The 18,367-nt window shown below is 39.5% G+C and overlaps 1 pseudogene; it reads right to left on the bottom strand.

Annotated features, from left to right (window-relative positions):
- Positions 1 to 12,766: 12,766 nt before the first annotated feature.
- Positions 12,767 to 13,595, bottom strand: LOC122490518 (annotated as a pseudogene).
- Positions 13,596 to 18,367: the final 4,772 nt, after the last annotated feature.

Raw genomic sequence — 18,367 nt, 5'->3', positions numbered from 1 at the left:
AAGAGTCAGATGCTTAACCAATTGAGCCACGCAGGTACCCCAAACTGTACTGTTCACATTTTTTCTGCCTTGTTTCTTTTTAACTTTTCATTCTCAGTCCCTTGTGTTATTCCCTTTCCTATTATACCTAAAGCTCTGTTCCTTGTCCTCAGCTTCTGTCTTGTGATCTCACTTACTTGCCTGCTATTGGCTCTCATCTTTATACCTCTGTCTCTAGGCCTGTTTCTGCCATGGACTGTGACTCCATGTTGCTGACTGGCGAGAGGGCAGCTCCACTTGAGGTTCCCACCATCCCCAATCCCATTTCCAACTGCTATGCTTCCCCCACTTGTCAGAAGTGCTTCTCATTTTCTTGTCCTTTGGAGTAAATACTTAGAACCATCCTATTAGCTACCAAGTCTGTCACTTTTCTTTCCCTTCTTCTTTTCCTTTTTTATTCTTCATTCAACAAAAATGTGTTGAGCATTGTGGTGCCAGAAATGTGAAGCCCCAAGGTATGCACAGTCTGGTGAGTCTTTGTGTGTGTGTGTGTGTGTGTGTGTGTGTATGTTTAAGTTTATTTATGTATTTTGAGAGAGACAGAGAGAGCACAAGCTGGGGAGGGATAGAGAGAGAGGGAGAGAGAGAGAATCCCAAGCATGCTTGGCTCAGTCAACACACAGAGCCTGGCACGAGGCTTGAACCCATGAAACCACGAGATCATGACCTGAGGTGAAATCAAGAGTTTGATGCTTAACCAACTGAACCACCCAGGTGCCCCTGGAGAGTCTTTCATCTGGTCCTTTCTTGATTTTTCTATGGTCACAGCTCTAGCCAGTGACCCCATCACCTAAGTTTGGATGACTGACTGCATATTTAGTTCATCTCTTTGCTTCCTCTCTCTCTCCTATCCATCTATACTATTTTCTTCATGTTATTGTTTGGGTTCTTTTACTACCTATGATCACCACATTAAGACTCAAGTTATAACCCTTTTTGGTTTTGTTTATCCTGTTGTCTTTCCCAGGGACCCTGTGTTTCCTGCCAGGTTCACTATGCTTCTTTCAGATGGTCTTCTAATTTCTACTCAGATTTGCTCCTCTTTTGCTCCTTTGGATCATGTCTTGACTTTTCTCTAGTTGTGAACAGAGTGGCTCCAGAGCAATTTCTCTTAATTATTTCTGAGTATCACTGGTAAGATAAGGAGAAAATATATGCTAAGGGACTCAGAAGGCTTGAATAAAAACTACTACTAGAATATATTGTTGATTTGATTTGTTTCAATTTTTTTTTTCCCCACTGAACTACCTTGACTCTATTACACAAAACTCCTTGGGGTGAGGTGGGAAGAGAAATAGGTGACATCAATGAAGACAGTTGGTGAGGATATTTGCTTTTCCCATTATACTCTATCAGACTAAATATACTTTGAGCCAAACAAGATTTCCCCACATTTCACAATCATCTCTTGATTCAGGATGCTTGGAAGACAGTGGTCAGGGGGGTCATTTGACAGAAACCAACAAGGTGATCATTCTAAGAAGAGGGTTCCCTCATGAGTGTGACAAATCTTGAGGATGACTGAATCTCTTTATGAAACTAAGCAGGTTTAGAAGTAAGGAAGTGAGTAATTCTCTCCATGTGCTGCCTTTGTTACATCTCTTATCTATGATTGTATCTTATATTAAAATTACAGACTACTGTGGTTGTTATTGTGGTTACTGTGAGATGTAGATTCATGGTAGAATTTCTAGGCTGTCAGAGATTTCTGGAGGTGCCTAAATTGGATATAGAGACCTCAACATTTTCTGGATGGACTCCTTTTGTGTCAAATAACAGAGACAATCATGTCACTTTTTTTGTCACTTTCTGGCTTATTCATTAATTTATCTATTCAACCAATTTTTTATTTAGTGCCTATTATGTTCCTGGTGGAGTGCAAAGTACATTGGTGAACAACATAGACGAGGTTTTGACCCTGTCTCATGACTCACAGAGCCGACAGGATATAAACAAAGTGAAAATGGGGTCTTCTCAGTTCTTCACATCAACCCTCCATGGTTCTCTGGCTCCTGCCCACTCTCTTTTTCTGTTTTCCCTCCCACAAAAGGCTCTTTATGAGTGACAACAACTTCTTTCTGGAGCCTTCATATCAGTGGTGGTGGTTGTTATGTATCTTACATGGTAAAAGTCAGGAAGAATGGAGTTGTAACTTAAGCTGAACATCTGATCTGGTTCATTAACATGAGGCTTCAGCTGATTCTTTACTGTCAACATTCTTAATATTTTGACAGTTCTTCTGTTACCTTTTAGCTTAGTGCCTCATTGTCTTAGTCTGTGTTAGTAGTAAAAATATTTTTTCCACTTAATCAAAATGAATCAAGTTGGATTTATTCTATAGTAGAGATAGACTATGAATGACAGTTTGTCACACAGTAGATGTTCAATAAGTGTTTGGAAAAAGTGGAAGAGATGATACAATTACATTAATTAATTAATTGTAATTAATCAATTACAGTTAAGAAGTATGTACTTGCTCCTCCTTTTTTTTTAATTTACCAGATGAAATAAAACATAGAAGAAAAGGGATGAAAAAAGTAAGCAAGAAACAAAGAAGTAATCCAGATTTGATGTGCAGTGCTTCATATCTGTAACCTCCATATGCTTCTTTTACAATATTTCCAACCTTTATGTTAGACAAGTCTTTCTCTTTCTTCATCTCTCCTTCTGCCCTTTGTTCCTTCTCCTCTCTCTTGTTTTCTTACTGAGTGTTCTGTGTGGCAGTTGGCTCTCAAAGATCAGAATAGTATCGGATGGTGGTTAAAAGACCAGACTCTGGTGCCAGGCAGACTTGGGTCCCAGTGTTGGCCGTACCACTACTGGCAAGTGACAAACATTTCTTGGGCAAACATCTTTAAGCCTCTGTTTCTTCATTTATAAAAGGAGGAAAATGATAATCCCTAAGGCTTCTGTGAGGATCGTGAGTGATGATAATGCATGTAAAGTGCTTAACATTTTGTCTGATGCTAACGATGTCTATAATGTTTAGTCTTCTCCATTCTTCTCTGCCAGAAGACAATGCTATAGAACTCCATATATAGTGGGTGATTTTCTACCTAAATTCAATATATATGTAAATTGTATTCTTTTTTCATCTGTTTTTCATCCTTGAGTAATTTAAACACAGCTGAAGATGTTTTCTCCAAGCTTTGTAAGAACATTCTTTCTGAGATGAGCTCAAATTTGGAAAATGTTGATTCAGAAGCAGAACTTTTCAGTAAGTTATAAGAAATTGACTCTACTGGATCATAATGTGCATCCATGTTCTTCAGTTGGCTCAGAGTCTGCTCCTCCAGCCCTTCAATAAATATAATAAATAGATCTTGATGGATGAATTCAGAGTTAAATTCTTCAGAATTAAATTTGCACAATTTTGTGAAGGCATTTGATTCTCAACGATGCTTTAAAAAAGGAGACACAGTAGTTCAAATCAGTGTTTTGACATTGTTTTTAGAAATGCCAATTTACATTCTTATTGCATCTCAGAAAATAAGAAAAGACTTTTTCTTCTGTATTGGCAGTTTGCAGATAAGGCTTCTGCAAACTTTAGCATTCTTGACAGTAATTGTTTAGCAGTCATTTCCAATTATGTTTTGCTTGGAATGCAGACCCGTGGGAAAAGATCCAACACCGCAATAGTTACTCAGTATCTCAATAGAAATACTTCAAGTTTATCAGAAGACCAAACAGAAATTTTATCTCCTTAAAAGTGTCCCCGTATTGATAAGGAAGGAGAAGGGAATCTTAACAGGGGAAGAAAACGATGCTTAGTGCTGAGCTCAGCTTAGTTGAAATTCTAACAATTCCTAGCCTCATTTTGCGGGTAAAAGCTACTTTTAAATTAAAGAGCAAGATGCCTCACTCTTATACCCAGTGGGATTTGCAAAGAGTCAAACAGTACATCTATATCAGGAAATTCTATTCTAGCTTTTACTGTGCTGATGGAGAAAACATCTTTCCAGATGGATTTCTGTTTATACAAGCCTTTAAAATTTTTACTTGCACCCAGTTTGTCTCATTGGCAGTACTTCCAGTTCTATTTTTTAAGACTTTAAGTGCACAATAGTGTTTATAGAACAGGAAAAGAAGTGACCCTTTTAGTGAGAGAAAAGAAGCTACAAAACTCATTACTAGAATCATCTTTTACAAACATAATAAATGGTACTGATGGTTTGTCTGTAGGATTTTTAATATCTTATTAAGAAATATTGAAGGAATTATATACTGAGTGTTCATAGACCCACCATGTATATTTTACAGTTAGTGTTTTGTTGTATTTATTTTATCATATACCTATCCACCTCTATCCATTTCTCTATCCATTTGTCATTCTATATTATTTTTATTTTGAGGGATATGCATTTCAAAGTGAGTTGCAGATATCAGAAGAGATGCGCTCATTTTGAATCATGGGTAATACCATCTGGCCATTTGGCCAGTGGTTGATTGCATCCGTTAGGACTAGGTTCAGCTAAAGTTAACAAAAAACTAGAGTAGCTTAATGTGTTTAAAAAGCATTTATTTTCTGTGGTAAATGGAGGCTGAAGGTAGGAGTTCAATGTTGGTTATACCATCTGTGGCTTAAACTCTTTCTATCTTTCTGGACTACCATCCTAGCATTTGACATTCATCTGCAAGATCTCTCATGGCCTGATGCTGCTAGAGCTCTGGTCCTTTCCATAACAGTAGGAAGGAGGAAGGGGACAAAGGTCTCTTCTAAGGACTTATCCCAGAGGAACCAATAATTGTATAATCAACTTGTTTGGCTCCAGAAAAAAAAAATGAAGGAATATTATAGGGATCATATTATAGATGAACTTGGGAACAATTGGTACATTTATAATGCTTACAGTTTATTAGGCAGAATATAGCCACATTTGAGAGGCTGAGAAATATATAGTATTATATATCCCTTTAGGTGGTTTATTTATTTTAGCCATTTCATTTTGTTGGAAAAAAAATCGAATGAGCTGAGGTTTCTTGCCCTAGCATAGTTGTGTGGGTCTTGGATTACTATTAGAGACATTTGTAAGGGCACACAAGTTGCATCTGAATACATTTTCATGTAACTTGAGTTAAATAAAACTGTTTGCCCAGTAAATTAATTGATCCCCATATTGAAGTAATGTTGAAATATTGTTTATAGGATGATCATATCACTTTGATCAAAACATAATGTCATCAAAACAGGGTGGTTCAAGACCAAAGGACTAGATGACCAGCCTACATGACCCTTAGGAACACAATTTCTGAGAAGCTCGTGGGTTGAGAAATTGGTCTAATGATAACAAAAGTCCTGAGGAGTCCTTTAAATAGCATTTAAAGGCTTTGTTTTTGAAGAAGAAGCTTTATTTTCTGGAATCAAAAATGATTCACACCTGGGAGGTATTGTGCAGAGTGGTAAATGTAGATGATACAGAGTGGCCAGCATGATTAGGGATGTTTGAGGAGATCTGAAAAGTGGCCCATGTGCCATGTGTAACAAAGAGGAAAGCTCATTTTTATGTTTATGTCCAAGAAATTAAAATGGCTACCATGAATAAAAAAATCCATACCACCGTCCTTTTCTCTTTTGGACTGGAAGATTAAAGGGTATCTGAAATGGGTATTTTTCCCTATCTTCAACCTTTTATACTTAAAGAATTTGTGTTTTTTGGCATTAAGAATTAAAGTGTTTTAGTTTATAGATTGTTTGGAAAATCTTACATGAATTTGTCTTATTTTGTTTCCCTTAATAAAAGTATTCTTCTTGAATTTTACCTAACATCTAAATGATCTTTGGAATTTTAATTTTTTTTTTCTCAACGTTTTTATTTATTTTTTGGGACAGAGAGAGACAGAGCATGAACAGGGGAGGGGCAGAGAGAGAGGGAGACACAGAATCGGAAACAGGCTCCAGGCTCTGAGCCATCAGCCCAGGGCCTGACGCGGGGCTCGAACTCACGGACCACGAGATCGTGACCTGGCTGAAGTCGGACGCTTAACCGACTGCGCCACCCAGGCGCCCCGATCTTTGGAATTTTATACTAAAGCCTCAAACACGAACAGAAAAAAGCAGCAACCACCAGTTCAGAAAAGCAAAAATCCTTAGTGGGAGAAAGGGGGTGATGGGAGAAGGGACAGAAGAGGATGGGAAATGAAATACAAGTTAAGACATTCCCTTTCCCCCCACTCCCAGGTTTTAGAGAATGATGATTTATCATTATAGCTATAGAAGGGAAGTCTTCAGTTGTTCATTCTCTTTGTTGATACACACTGTAGTTCTGTGTCTTCTTTCTGCTTGTATTATCTCTCATCATCTGTCTTGAGTCTGTTTCACAACTTGTTTGATGTTACTGTTTTGGATCTGTAGAGTATTGTTTAATAAATTCTTAGAAAAATCTAGAGTTATTTGTATATTGAAGGGCAAGGTTAGGAATCTAAGGAAATGATGAAGATTATTGCATCTTTGCTGGAGTCATGTAGTAGAACTATTACACTGTATATAAATCATATAAAATAGAAAAGAGTACCATTTGCTTGTCTTGAAAGATGTGCAAGTCCTATATTGACCACAGATGATTTATTGCTTCTAAGTCATGTGAAACCTAAACACTCCTGTCTTGACCTGGACTCCTCAGAAAGCAGAACCTGAACCAAAGTTTTCAGTGCAAGTATTCATGGGAGAGTGATATCCAGGAGTTACTAGTGACACATAGGGTTGCAAAGCAGGGAAGGAGAGACATCCGAAGACAGTATGCAATACTGAGTCAACCATAACTGTGGGCAACTGTTTCCTTGATCCCCGAGGTCCCTCTGAAGACCTGAATGAAATGGGTTTCAGAATTTTCCATTCATTGGCCATGGTGGGAAGAAAATGGAAGGCTTCATTTATCGCTTCTTATCTGCATTAGTCAAAGTTCTACTCCATGGGTATAACTGCCCCTCTCCCCAGTCTCAATGGAGAAGACATGAGGTAGGAGGCAAGAGGCTTGCTTGAGGAGATACAGCTTCTGGGAACAAATAAAAGGTGAGGCATAGAGAATCTGATAGCACCAGGGGTATCAGACACATCCCCCAACATCACCTTAGGGATATGGTAAAATTACATTAACACAGTTACCAGAATCTTGCTGTATCCTGACTCTAGCAGGCTCACATGGGAACACCAGGACTTTGCATGGATTTCCCCAAGTGTTGAGGAAATCTCCAAAAGGTGCCTAATACAAGTACCTGTGGTGCTCCTGAGTATAAAACTCCTGGCCTGTGCTGTGCTGCCAGTTCCCCATCTGACTCCAGAGCTGGTGACCTTTATTCTTCTTTTTCAAAAGTTTAACAGTCTCTTAGCAAAGCGGGAAGGATGACTCAGGAGAGAGGCTTGGACCCATGGAACATTACTGAACTTAGTGAGCCTACTTTTTCCAAGTATAAACCCAGTGACCCAGCCACTGTGTATCCCCAAGGTGCTCATGTGCCTGTTAAGAGAGCTGGAGGGAAATGGCTCAGACTCATGCCAGCTGCTATTCTGTACCCAGAACCTGACTCTGCTCAGGTGCTCAGGCTCCAAAGGACATTGCAGCTGGTCAAGTCTGGTTTGTTAGATAACTTTTCTTTCTGGTACATTTTATTTTGGTGTGCGTGTGTGTGTGCGCGCAGGAGAGGGAGACTTGAAATCTGGCTCTGTTCCCCTCTCATTCTTCATTTCCATCTCCCCGCATCCTTTCAAGTCTCCCAGATGTGTCTCAAATATCTGCATCCTAGCCATAGATACAGTTTGAGATTTTCCCCAGGGTTCTCCTTGGTCCCCATGCAAATTAGGGATGCAGATAGAGGCTTGGGTGGGGTTTGGGTATTGCCTAGTGCCACACAGCAGTGATATACAAATCCTGGCTCTGGCCCAGTTGGGTTCTGAGCCCCATTACAAGTTACATATCTTATTTCTAGTCCTAAGGACTCCATTCATAATTCTACAAGTAAAGCTGAAGAAAATATTTATAAATATATATTTGATTTAGAACAAAATAATCTTTTCTTCTAAATGCAGATGATACAAATTCAAAGAAAAAAGAGAACATGTATTTTGACTTAAACGTTAATAGTCTTCAGGTAAGTGAACCACCTTAAGTGTGTATCAGCCCAGTCTTGGCAATCTTTTTGAGACCTTAGTGATAGGGGAAAATAACAAGACTCCAGCATTTACTTTGTTGCTGGAGACTTTGAGGCATTAGCAACTTCAGACATAGCCTAGCTTAGTGGTTCTCAAACTTAACCTTGCATTGGAATCACTTGGAGGGATTGTCAAAACACTGGGCCCCACTCCTACATATTCTGATTCAGTAGGTCTGGGACAGGGCTAACAAGTATTTATTTCCAGCAGTTTCCCTGGTGCGGCTGATGTGCTGGTCCAAGGACCACATGTTGAGAATTGCTGGTCTAGCAGACGAAAATAATTTCAGATTGAAGTCTGATGACTATTTTAGCTTCTTTTCTCAGGGCCAGAGCTAGTTTCACGGCTATTTCCCCTGTTAACAATGGTGTTTTATTTTTTATTTATTTTTCAATGTTTATTTATATTTGAGAGAGAGACAGCGTGCGAGCAGGGGAGGGGCAGAAAGATGAAGACAGAATCTGAAGCAGGCTCCAGGCTCTAAGCTGTCAGCACAGAGCCCGACGTGGGGCTTGAACTCAACAAGCCGTGAGATCATGACCTGAACTGAAGTGAGACGCTTAACCAGCTGAGCCACCCAGGTGCCCCAACAATGGTGTTCAATGTAAATTATTTTCAACTAGACTTTAGTTGTACATTTTTGTATTAAGTAGATAAGAGATTAGAAAGCAGGTCGAGCATCCACATCAAAACCAGAAGAGAGAATTTGGGGGAAAATTCTTAGGGCTCTATATCAGGGGTTGCAAAATGATGGTGCAGGGGCCAAATCTGGCCCACTGTCTGTATTTGTAAATAAGATTTTATTGGAATGCAGCCACACATTGATTTCTTTATTGTTGATGGCTGCTTCTGTACTGTAATAGCAGAATCGAGCAGTTGTGGCAGAACTGTATGACCCATAAAGGTGAAAATAATTACTATCTGACCCTTTACATGAAATATTTGCCTACCCCTAGTCTGTATGTTCCTTTGAGCAACTGTTGGCTGATTTGGGGAAGCTTTTCTCTTGAAACCTAGCAGTAAGCAACATCAGTTTACTTTAGCAGATATGAAACTTGAATCCTAACACTTTCTTCCGCCCTTCCTCAACCTTCTCCCTCAACATGGAAAGTGGCCCAATAAGTGAAATGAAACTTGGCCCAATCAGCGATATTTAGAAAGTGGAAGGTGAAAGTGTTGACATCTGCTTGTATTTTGTGGTCCAAGCTTCTCGGGGGGCACGTGATATGGAGAGAGTGTTCTGGTCAGCCCGGCATCTCACGTTTTGTAAAAGATTGCTTTGTGTTATCTGACCTTAGTTGGATTTATGCCTACTGAGAAAAGCAGTTTGATGAATGATCTGTATTCCTTCCTACATACTGGCTTCCTAAGTGAACTCTTCCTTCCTTCAGTTTTGATAACTTTAGTAAGTTGGAGTGCCGTATCCAACATCCATATGGATACATGAATAAATGCATGTGTTATGTTTTCAGGCATCTGTGTATTTTAATACATGGTCATTTTATTCACCTCTTTGCCCTTACCTCCTTTCTGGGTCTTATCTCCTTCTCTGCAGTTGGTTCACATCCCCAGAGAAGCAGATGCCAAGACAAGTTTAGAAGTATGAGAGATTTTTTAAGGGAAATGCCTGGGAAGGGTTAAGGTGATGAGGCAGAAGTGTCAGGGGAACCTTCACACTGCATTACAGATCTGACTGGAGGAAAGAAGGAGAGTTGCATACGAAAGCTCAGACTGCACTGCAATTCTAATAAAATTGTGGCCAGGTGAACTGGGAGTCCTTGAGCCAAAATTGGAGGAGTCCAGTCGTTCCATAGGAGCAGGTCAGTGCATGTACCCCCAGTCATTGGTTGGGGGCAGCCAAAAAAGTGTGTCCCCAGCCCAAACATGGTGGTGGATCCACAGGAGCAGTGGCTTGAGTGGTCAGTGAATATGCTGCCTGCTGCTAGAGATCTGAGTGTGCGTTTTCATGGCCACCTCACTATTATATTTCCTTCATCTTGCTTTTTTTCATCTTTCTTTCATCATTATTTTTGAAAACAGAAAAGCAGCCATAGACCTGTGATACTTCCCGTTTACTTGAAGAATAAAGTCTTAGGTGCTCTGCCCTCTGACCCCATCTGCCTTTCAAGCCTTTTCTCTACTACACATATACCATTGCCTGAATGGTCCCTGTGCTTTTCTGTTTTGGGCACTGTCCACACAGTTTCCTATTCCTCACATGCCCTCCCTCTCTCAGCCCCCCATTGAAACCCTACTTCCCTTTCAAATATTTTTCCACAGAACTGTAAATGAAACTAACTGCTCCCTCCTTGAATATTTAATTTACTTAGGAAACATTATTTGCTTATACACGGAATGCTGTGAAGGGTACAAAGATGAATCGGATATGAATTCTGCTATCAAGGATTAAGTTTAATAGGAAAAGTTAATAAACACTATATTAAAAAAAGAAAGCAAGGGGCACCTGGGTGGCTCAGTCGGGTAAGCCACTTTGGCTCAGGTCATGATCTCGTGGTCCGTGAGTTCGAGCCCCTCGTAGGGCTCTGTGCTAACAGCTCAGAGCTTGGAGCCTGCTTTGGATTCTGTGTCTCCCTCTCTCTCTCTCTCTGCCCCTTCCCCACTGAAGCTCTGTCTCTCTCTGTCTTAAAAATAAAAATTAAAAAGAAACATTAAAAAAGAGAGAAAGCAAGACAAATTATAAGGTAGGTACAGAGAAAATGTGGGAATTCAGAAGAGGGAAACATTACTTTCATAACAGAAAAATCTACTATGAGAGGTGGGCTTTAAAGAATCAGTAGGATTTGGGTATGAGGATATGTGGTGGGTAAGAGGATTCCAGATTACAAGAATAACAGAATTCCTGCCATGCATGGGAATGAATATCTTTAGCACAGCCTCAATGACTAGGGTTTTTCATATTGCACATAAAACTCATCAGTGCAGTGTGAAATAAATTTAGTGGTCCTCTTATCAGCAGAAAAAAATGAAAGAAAGAAAAAAGAAAGAAAGAAAGAAAGAAAGAAAGAAAGGCAAAAAGAAAAGGAAAGAAATAGAACAAATAGAATAAGATGGGGAATGTTTGCAGTGTATGGTATGTAGTAAGGATATTATTTTGTAAAACTTTTATTATATATGTATCAATTCACATATATATAATGGGTCACTATATAAATGTATTTCTTACTATGGGCAAACTTTTGTCTTAGTCAACAACTTGTATCTATGGAGCATCTCTTATATGCTGACCACTAGGTGAAGTCCTGAGGTAAAGTGTTGAAAAAAGCCGACACAGTCTTTACTTTCATGGAGAATATGAGTCAGTACAGGTTTTCAGATGATCGTGGCATCAGAAACACCTAGAAGGCTTAATAAAACACAGATTGCTTTAGACCTTCATTCAGAGATCTGTTGAGCAGGTGTGGGGTAGGGCCTGGGAATTTGCTTTTCTAACAAGTTCTTAATTGATGCTAAAGGTGCTGGTAGGGGACCACATTAGACACTAAAATAAATACCAATGAATGCATGATGGCAGGTTGTGATAAGTGTTAGGAAGGAGAAGAGTTGGAGAACTTCAAGAGAGAATGCCCTGGAAACCTATTTTGTGTTGGATGGTCAGAGAAGGTGTCTCTGAGATAGTGATGTTTAGGCAGCAGGACCTATGTGTTCAAGGACCCAGAGGAACTGAAAACATGGAGGAAAGAAGGGTTTGAAAGGAGATTGGAAAGCAGTTAGGGGCTAGATCATACAGGGTGTTTAGCCTAGTGGCATTCACATTGGGATATGCATATTCCTGGGGTGCGTGAAGAAATTCTAAGGGTGTGCAGGCACATATAGTTCTAAGAGAATCATCTTTAAATGCTCTCCTAAAATAGATCTACCCAAAAACCTCATTTACCTGTCCTATCTCTTTCTGAATAAAGTCATATTTATTTCCTAGTGAATCTTGCTAGGGTGCCTTGTCCTAGAGTGTAAAATCATGTGGGAGGTGAAATAAGGAATAACTCAAAAGGTTGACGATGGTGTGGAAAAAATGAGTAACTCTTATCATGGAAGTAAACCCCAAATCTATTCTCAAGGCAATTGGTCTCCAGTTCTTGGTTTTCCACAAAATTGAAGGAGGCCCTAAATATCCAGTCAGCAGTTAGGGCTTTAAAAATGATTTTTGATGATGGACCACTTTGTCATTTTGGTATGTAACTAGGAAGGACACCCTGGAATTTAGGGTCAACACTGTAAGAAATCTTTTATTTCCTCTATATATTTAGGTAGATGAAACAAGCACTTTTTTAGTGCTGACCTCTCTGGAAATGAAAAATTGGGAAAAGAAGGGATTCTGAAAACTTCCACAGTGTAGCATTAAGTAACAACAAATCATAGATACCTGAAGTGGGATAAAACCCAGTGTCATTGAATTCATTAAGAGATTCATTTCCAATACGATGTATCTACATATTTAATAATTATCTCTAAGATTTATATATACTTATTGTCATGTTGACCAGCTTACATTTGAAATAAATCTTATACTAACACCAACCAGAATAATTTAAAAAATGTATCAGTTATTTATGCTGATAAGAATCAGTTATAGATTCTTTGGAAGTGATTTAGAACACCATGAAGATAAACTACATTTGCGAGAGAAAACACAGAATGGAGGTAGCCCTGGAGTTGAGGAACAGCTTTGATTTTTGGCAGAATTTGGGTGTCCACCGCTGAATCACTTTGCTCTATGAGCTTGTCTTTCTCTGTCAAAGATTTCATCTTCCTGGTGTCTGGGCTCACTGAGATGCTGACTTCAAGAAGTCATCAGTGAGATGTTTTGGGATTTCACACCACTGATATCAGTTTTGGTGGGGGTGGTGATGACAAATTTCTTTTGTGTTCTATGTAGAGAACTGGATTGGGGATCAAAGGTCCAGTCACAAGTGGCAAGCCCCTGCTCAGATGCCTTGAGAAAATCACCCTCTTACTTCTGTGGTGCTGAGAGAGGATGATCAGAATGGTCCCGGGAGTGATTGTAGCTCAGGTTTTTCACCTGCTGTCTGAGGGGTTTTTGCTGTGGCTCAACAGCTTTTGAGGAACATCTTCAGTAGGATTGTGTCTGGGCACTTTGTGAAGTTTAACTCGTTGGTACCACCATTCTTGTTACCACCAGCTGGTTTTGTGACAGTAGCAAGAACATTCTCCTTTTTTTTTCAATCCTGAATTTAGCTGCTATTTCCTCTTGTACATAGCAGATCAGGAATATTTGCCAAGTCCTTTGACTAGGATGGGATTTTGGTTGCACTGAGGCTTACCCTGTTGAGTGTTTTGGTCTTGAAGTTACACTTTTTAACTTTGCTTCAGCCTTCTTGGCTTCAGGTTTCTTCTCCTTCATATCTGGTTTCTCAGCCTTTTCACCTGCCATCTTGCAAGATGGAAAAGAGCCATATAATGTATATTATATATATTGACCAATTTACATTTGTAATAAGTGTATATATACATTTATATGTTGTATATATTTTAATATATATTAATTAATTATATTAATTAATTATAATTATTTATAATATATAAATATTTATATATTATATATATTTTTTTAACAGAACATCATGGCCATAGGAAAGTTTTAAACATTTCTATCCCTATCTATAATCTATATCTCTCTATCTAAATGGAGCTGGGACATATTATCTATGTACATATATAGCAGGAACATATTATAGGAACATAGTATAGAGAAGCATAATGAAATGATCAACAAAAAGACTTTGAAGCAGGAATGGGATAACTTTCTATTGTAAGTATAAAGGAAATAGGAGTTTAAGGAGAAAGCAGATTGACGTTCTAGTGTGCCTGCACATGCAGAGAAAAGGCTTCAAGACTGAAAGACTGGACTGGAGGTCTGAGATTGTGAGAAGGTTTCTGGAGATGATAGGATTAGCCTCAGGAAGAGTGGAGAAAGGAAGAGCAGGGCTGTGAGCCTGAGGTCCAAGGTGTGAGGGCTCCTATTCTTGTCTTAGCTCTCATTCTAGTTCCTTGAATTTTGAATGGGTATAGCTGCTCCCTTCTGATGCCCTGCCCCCATATCTCCTATTTCTTTTCTCTCCCCTTCCTACCTTCTACCACAAAATTGGTCAAATGAGTGTAGGATGGGAATGAACCTCAGGGAGGTTGAGATGGAGAACAAACATTAAATATGGTTAAGTTTGTGGATGGTCTTTTTCCTGTGTGTGTGTGTGTGTGTGTGTGTGCATGGTGTAGTGAGAAAAATAATTGCAAGAGAAACCGTATCATGTCTGTTTCTCTTTTCCACTTTATGCTCTAAGATAGGTTTCTGGCTAGAGAAGCTAAGGAGGACTGTAGTTTTACCCCTTTGAATAGGGCAAGTCCTGGCCTCTGGTTTCTTCTAGAGATGGGAAGATTTTCTCTTTAGAGAAGGGAGTTCGAGTGGCAGAAATCCATCTGGACCAAGAATCGGGAGAGTTGGATTCAGTCCACGCTCTGCCACTTTTTTTCTGTGATGTTGGAAAAAGCATCTATGCTCTGGATGCCTAGTTTATAAAGAACAAAATCGAATAAAGTGATCTGTATGTTTTGTCTCTATTCTAAAGTTAATGCTTATAAGTTATGAGAATTGGAAAGAGTTTATAAAAGTCCAGTAACTTGTTTTTCCTTATCACCCTGAAGGAGAAAAATTACAGTGAACTTTCTAGTTCAGTGTTTAAAAAAAAAATAAAGGAAGAGAAAAGAAAAGAAAAAAGGCATCTCCCACCCCCGCCCCCTTCTCTTTGAGAAACATCAAGAGCTACTCTGCCCTCTAATAGTTGCCTGGGTAGAATTTTCCATCTTAGCACAAAGCAGCTCGACCTGGTTTCAACTAATCCCTTCTCTGTATACCCCTAATTTAACAAGAGGAACTGGAGGAGTCAGACAGTGTGTGGGAAGACTGAAGAAAATAAGGAGGGTATAGAAACCACTAGAGATGGAGATAAGTTAAACATTCTGGCAAATTGTCACGGTGTATTGCTCATGCTGAATGGTTAGGCAGTTGGGAAGGTAGTTAAGAGAATGGCTCTAAATGCTTCATCTAATTGCAAGCAGCTGTCGATTAGTGGAGCTTGACCAACTGTTTTTAATTCCACTCAGTGGTGATGAAGAGAACGAGACTTTTAAGGGAAACTGGCAGGGGCTGTTGGTGTGTGTGTGTGTGTGCATGAAGTGGCTTACACTGTTTTAGAGAGCGGAGAGGGCAGGAACTACTAAGAGACTCTCTCTGAAACCATTGCAGGCTTTCATGATCATGATTTCCCCCAAATTTACCAGCATTTATTGAAATTTTGGCGGGAGGTAAACTTCTCTGTTATCCCAATTCTGGAATATTTTTCATGGGGAGTGATTCATCCCCCGATGGTGAGTGGCTGGATGGTTTGTGCCAATACAGAAGCCATTGTTGTTCAATGTGGGCAGTAAATCTAGAATGAGAGGTAATAATGCCATTTAAGAGTCTTCTGCTTTGGAATGTTTCATTTCACTTTTTGAATTAGAAAATAAGAAAAATAAGAAAGTGGAAAATTTTAGCTAGTTTCCTGTGGTTGTAAAAACCTGCTATAAATTATCTAAATTTGAGAGTTTTCTGGAAGATAAAGTTGAGTTGCCCAGTGTAATCAGCCTGATACCTGTTTTTGATGTAATTCTGTATTTTATTTTTCCTAACAGTTAGTGATCTCTCCTAATATTTATTTTATTTGCTTTTATTTCTTGCCATAAGTTTAAAAAAGTTATTTCAATGTTTGTGCATTGCAAACTGAAGAGACTATTAACTTGACCGAAAGCAAGACTTCAATGAAACTGGGAAGGCCTTGACGTTCTAACAGTAGCTGTCCAACTGGTCTGAAAATATGGAAAGGGAGGCAATTGGCAGAAAGTCTCAGGGAGAAAGGGGCTATACTCCTTCAGTGCTAATTACCAGCCATGTTATTTCCTGAATTTTAGTGCCCTAAAAGAGAAAGTAAATTTCCTATGTACCTGTGCGAAGATTATCAAAAGGATATTCTTCACAACAGTGTTTAAAATGTTACACTTAGAAGTATCCTAAGTGTTCACAATTGGCATTAGCTACATAACTGACAGTGTTCATTTGCAGACAGAAAAATGTTGTGGAAGAATAGATCAATGACCTGGGGAAGTGGTCATAATGTATGAGGTGAAAAATCAGAATTAAAATGAGTCATTTAGTAAAGATACATAGATTGAAAATTGTGTGCTATGTGTGTAAGTCAAAAGAACAAAATGAAAACAGTTGCAACGGGATTACAGGTGATTTTTATTTTATTTATAGTTGCGTTTCCCCTAAATTTTCTGTAACATAAACTACTTTTATAATTAAAAACCTTATTTGAAATTGAATTTCCCCAAATGTCCATTCTTCGATCATGAAGGATTTTATTCCTTGTCAGAATGAAGCTAAGGAAGGAGATTCATGTCCGGCAAGGGAGAAAAAAAATCAAGAGGGACAGCACTCAATAAACACCTAATTTTGTTTCTGATCTCGTGCCTGTTTGAAGCGCTCACACTTGTTTTGACTCAGCTAGATAAGTCAGCTCCTCTAAAACAGTCACAATTTCCACCAGCTGTTTGGAATGTTTGAGTTATGTTTTTGTTTTAGTGAACTTCACTGCCTATCCCTTGAGCTAGCTTATGAACAATTGTGAAGGAAGTCTTTGAGGCCGACACAGAGGAAAGCTGCTAATCTCAGGACATCCCCAAGGATTTGAAAAGGCATCTGTGCTGTTTCTGTTTTTCTTCCACGGCAGGTCTCTTGATGTCAGAAAGATGGGCCACTTCTTGGCCCCATTTTCGAAGAGTCTGTGACCACAGCTGTGCGCAGTGGCTCTGATAGACTCCTCAGGAGGCAACAGGCACATGTCACTATGAAGATGTGAGGGACAGACCCTGTGCCAGGTATACTTATAAACCTTTCCTGGCTTCTCTTTTCTAGGTAGTAATTCTTTTCCATGAGTTCAGGGTTCGTGAGGGCAGGAAGCTATTTATCATTGGAAGCCACCAAAGGAGGGCTGCTGTCATTTTTGTCCAAGACTCTGAGACTTTCCTTTGAGCTAGAAGCTGGGAGGTGGTGGTGGGGGGGGTTCTCCTCGTATGATGTGGCAGAGTTTCTGGAAACTGATTTGGGAAGAGGAAGCTGACTTATGTGGGAGTCACCATCTTAGCTGTCATTCTCTGGCACCCCCTCCTCCGCAATGGCTTTTGAAAAGGAAAAAAAATGGTGAAGCTTCTAGTGGGAGTTGGGATTTAGTTAGAAATATTCTAGAGTGAAGGTTTAGCTGACTTTGGAAGCTCATCTTTGCAAGTTACTACCTGTTTTAGTTTAGTATTACTTCCAGTGTGCCTTGTTCCCCTTGACCCCTCTCTCTCTCTCTCTCTTTTTTTTTTTCCATTCCTTTTGGAGGCAGACTAATCAGACCCAAACTTGTTATTTTTCTTTTGAAGGCTCTTTGCAACCATTTAATTGAGTACCTGTGAGCCAGCCACCTTGCATGACAACCAAAAAAACCTGTTACAGAGTGCATAGTTATTTTACTCAGGGACCTCATAGAGTAAGGAAGGCAAGGAAGCAGCGTTGAGGCTAAGTGCCATGCTAGAGAATTGATTTGTTAGGAAAAAAATTTATTCCATGGAGTCCCATGGGGCCTAGTAAATCTGTGGGCCTGGCAGTTCTGTCTTTCTTGAGAGAAACCACTAGAGCAGTTGGTTACTTAAACATCCTAGGTCAGAGCAATGCAAGGGTTTACTGTAGAATTCCATTAGTCAAGACTTTCCATGGCAGAAATTCAGCTCAAGTTCAGGGTTTTTTTTTAACGTCAGGCCCTGCTAGATCCAGATGATGATGTCAGGAGTATGTCTCTTTCATCTCTTGGCTGAATTTTCTTCAGTATTGGTGTTCTTCTCTGTCACACTCTTCCCTCTGGTGGCAATGGCTACCAGAAGCCTCAGACTTCCCTCTTATTAGTTTGGCAAACTCCAGAGGGAAAAGAGGGTCCCTGTCTGAACAGTATCAATGGCTGTCTAGGGCTGACTCTCATTAGACCAACTTTGTGTCATGCCAGCTCTGAACCAATCATTGTGGGCTGGGTGTGGCACACACTTATTGTACAGACCTATGTTTGAGGCTCT

The sequence above is a fragment of the Prionailurus bengalensis genome, chromosome B2 (genome assembly GCF_016509475.1).
Source record: "Prionailurus bengalensis isolate Pbe53 chromosome B2, Fcat_Pben_1.1_paternal_pri, whole genome shotgun sequence".
NCBI classification, from domain to species: Eukaryota; Metazoa; Chordata; class Mammalia; order Carnivora; family Felidae; genus Prionailurus; species Prionailurus bengalensis.
The sequence above is the reverse complement of the archived record's forward strand: the minus strand, read 5'-3'. Positions and strand labels throughout refer to the sequence as shown.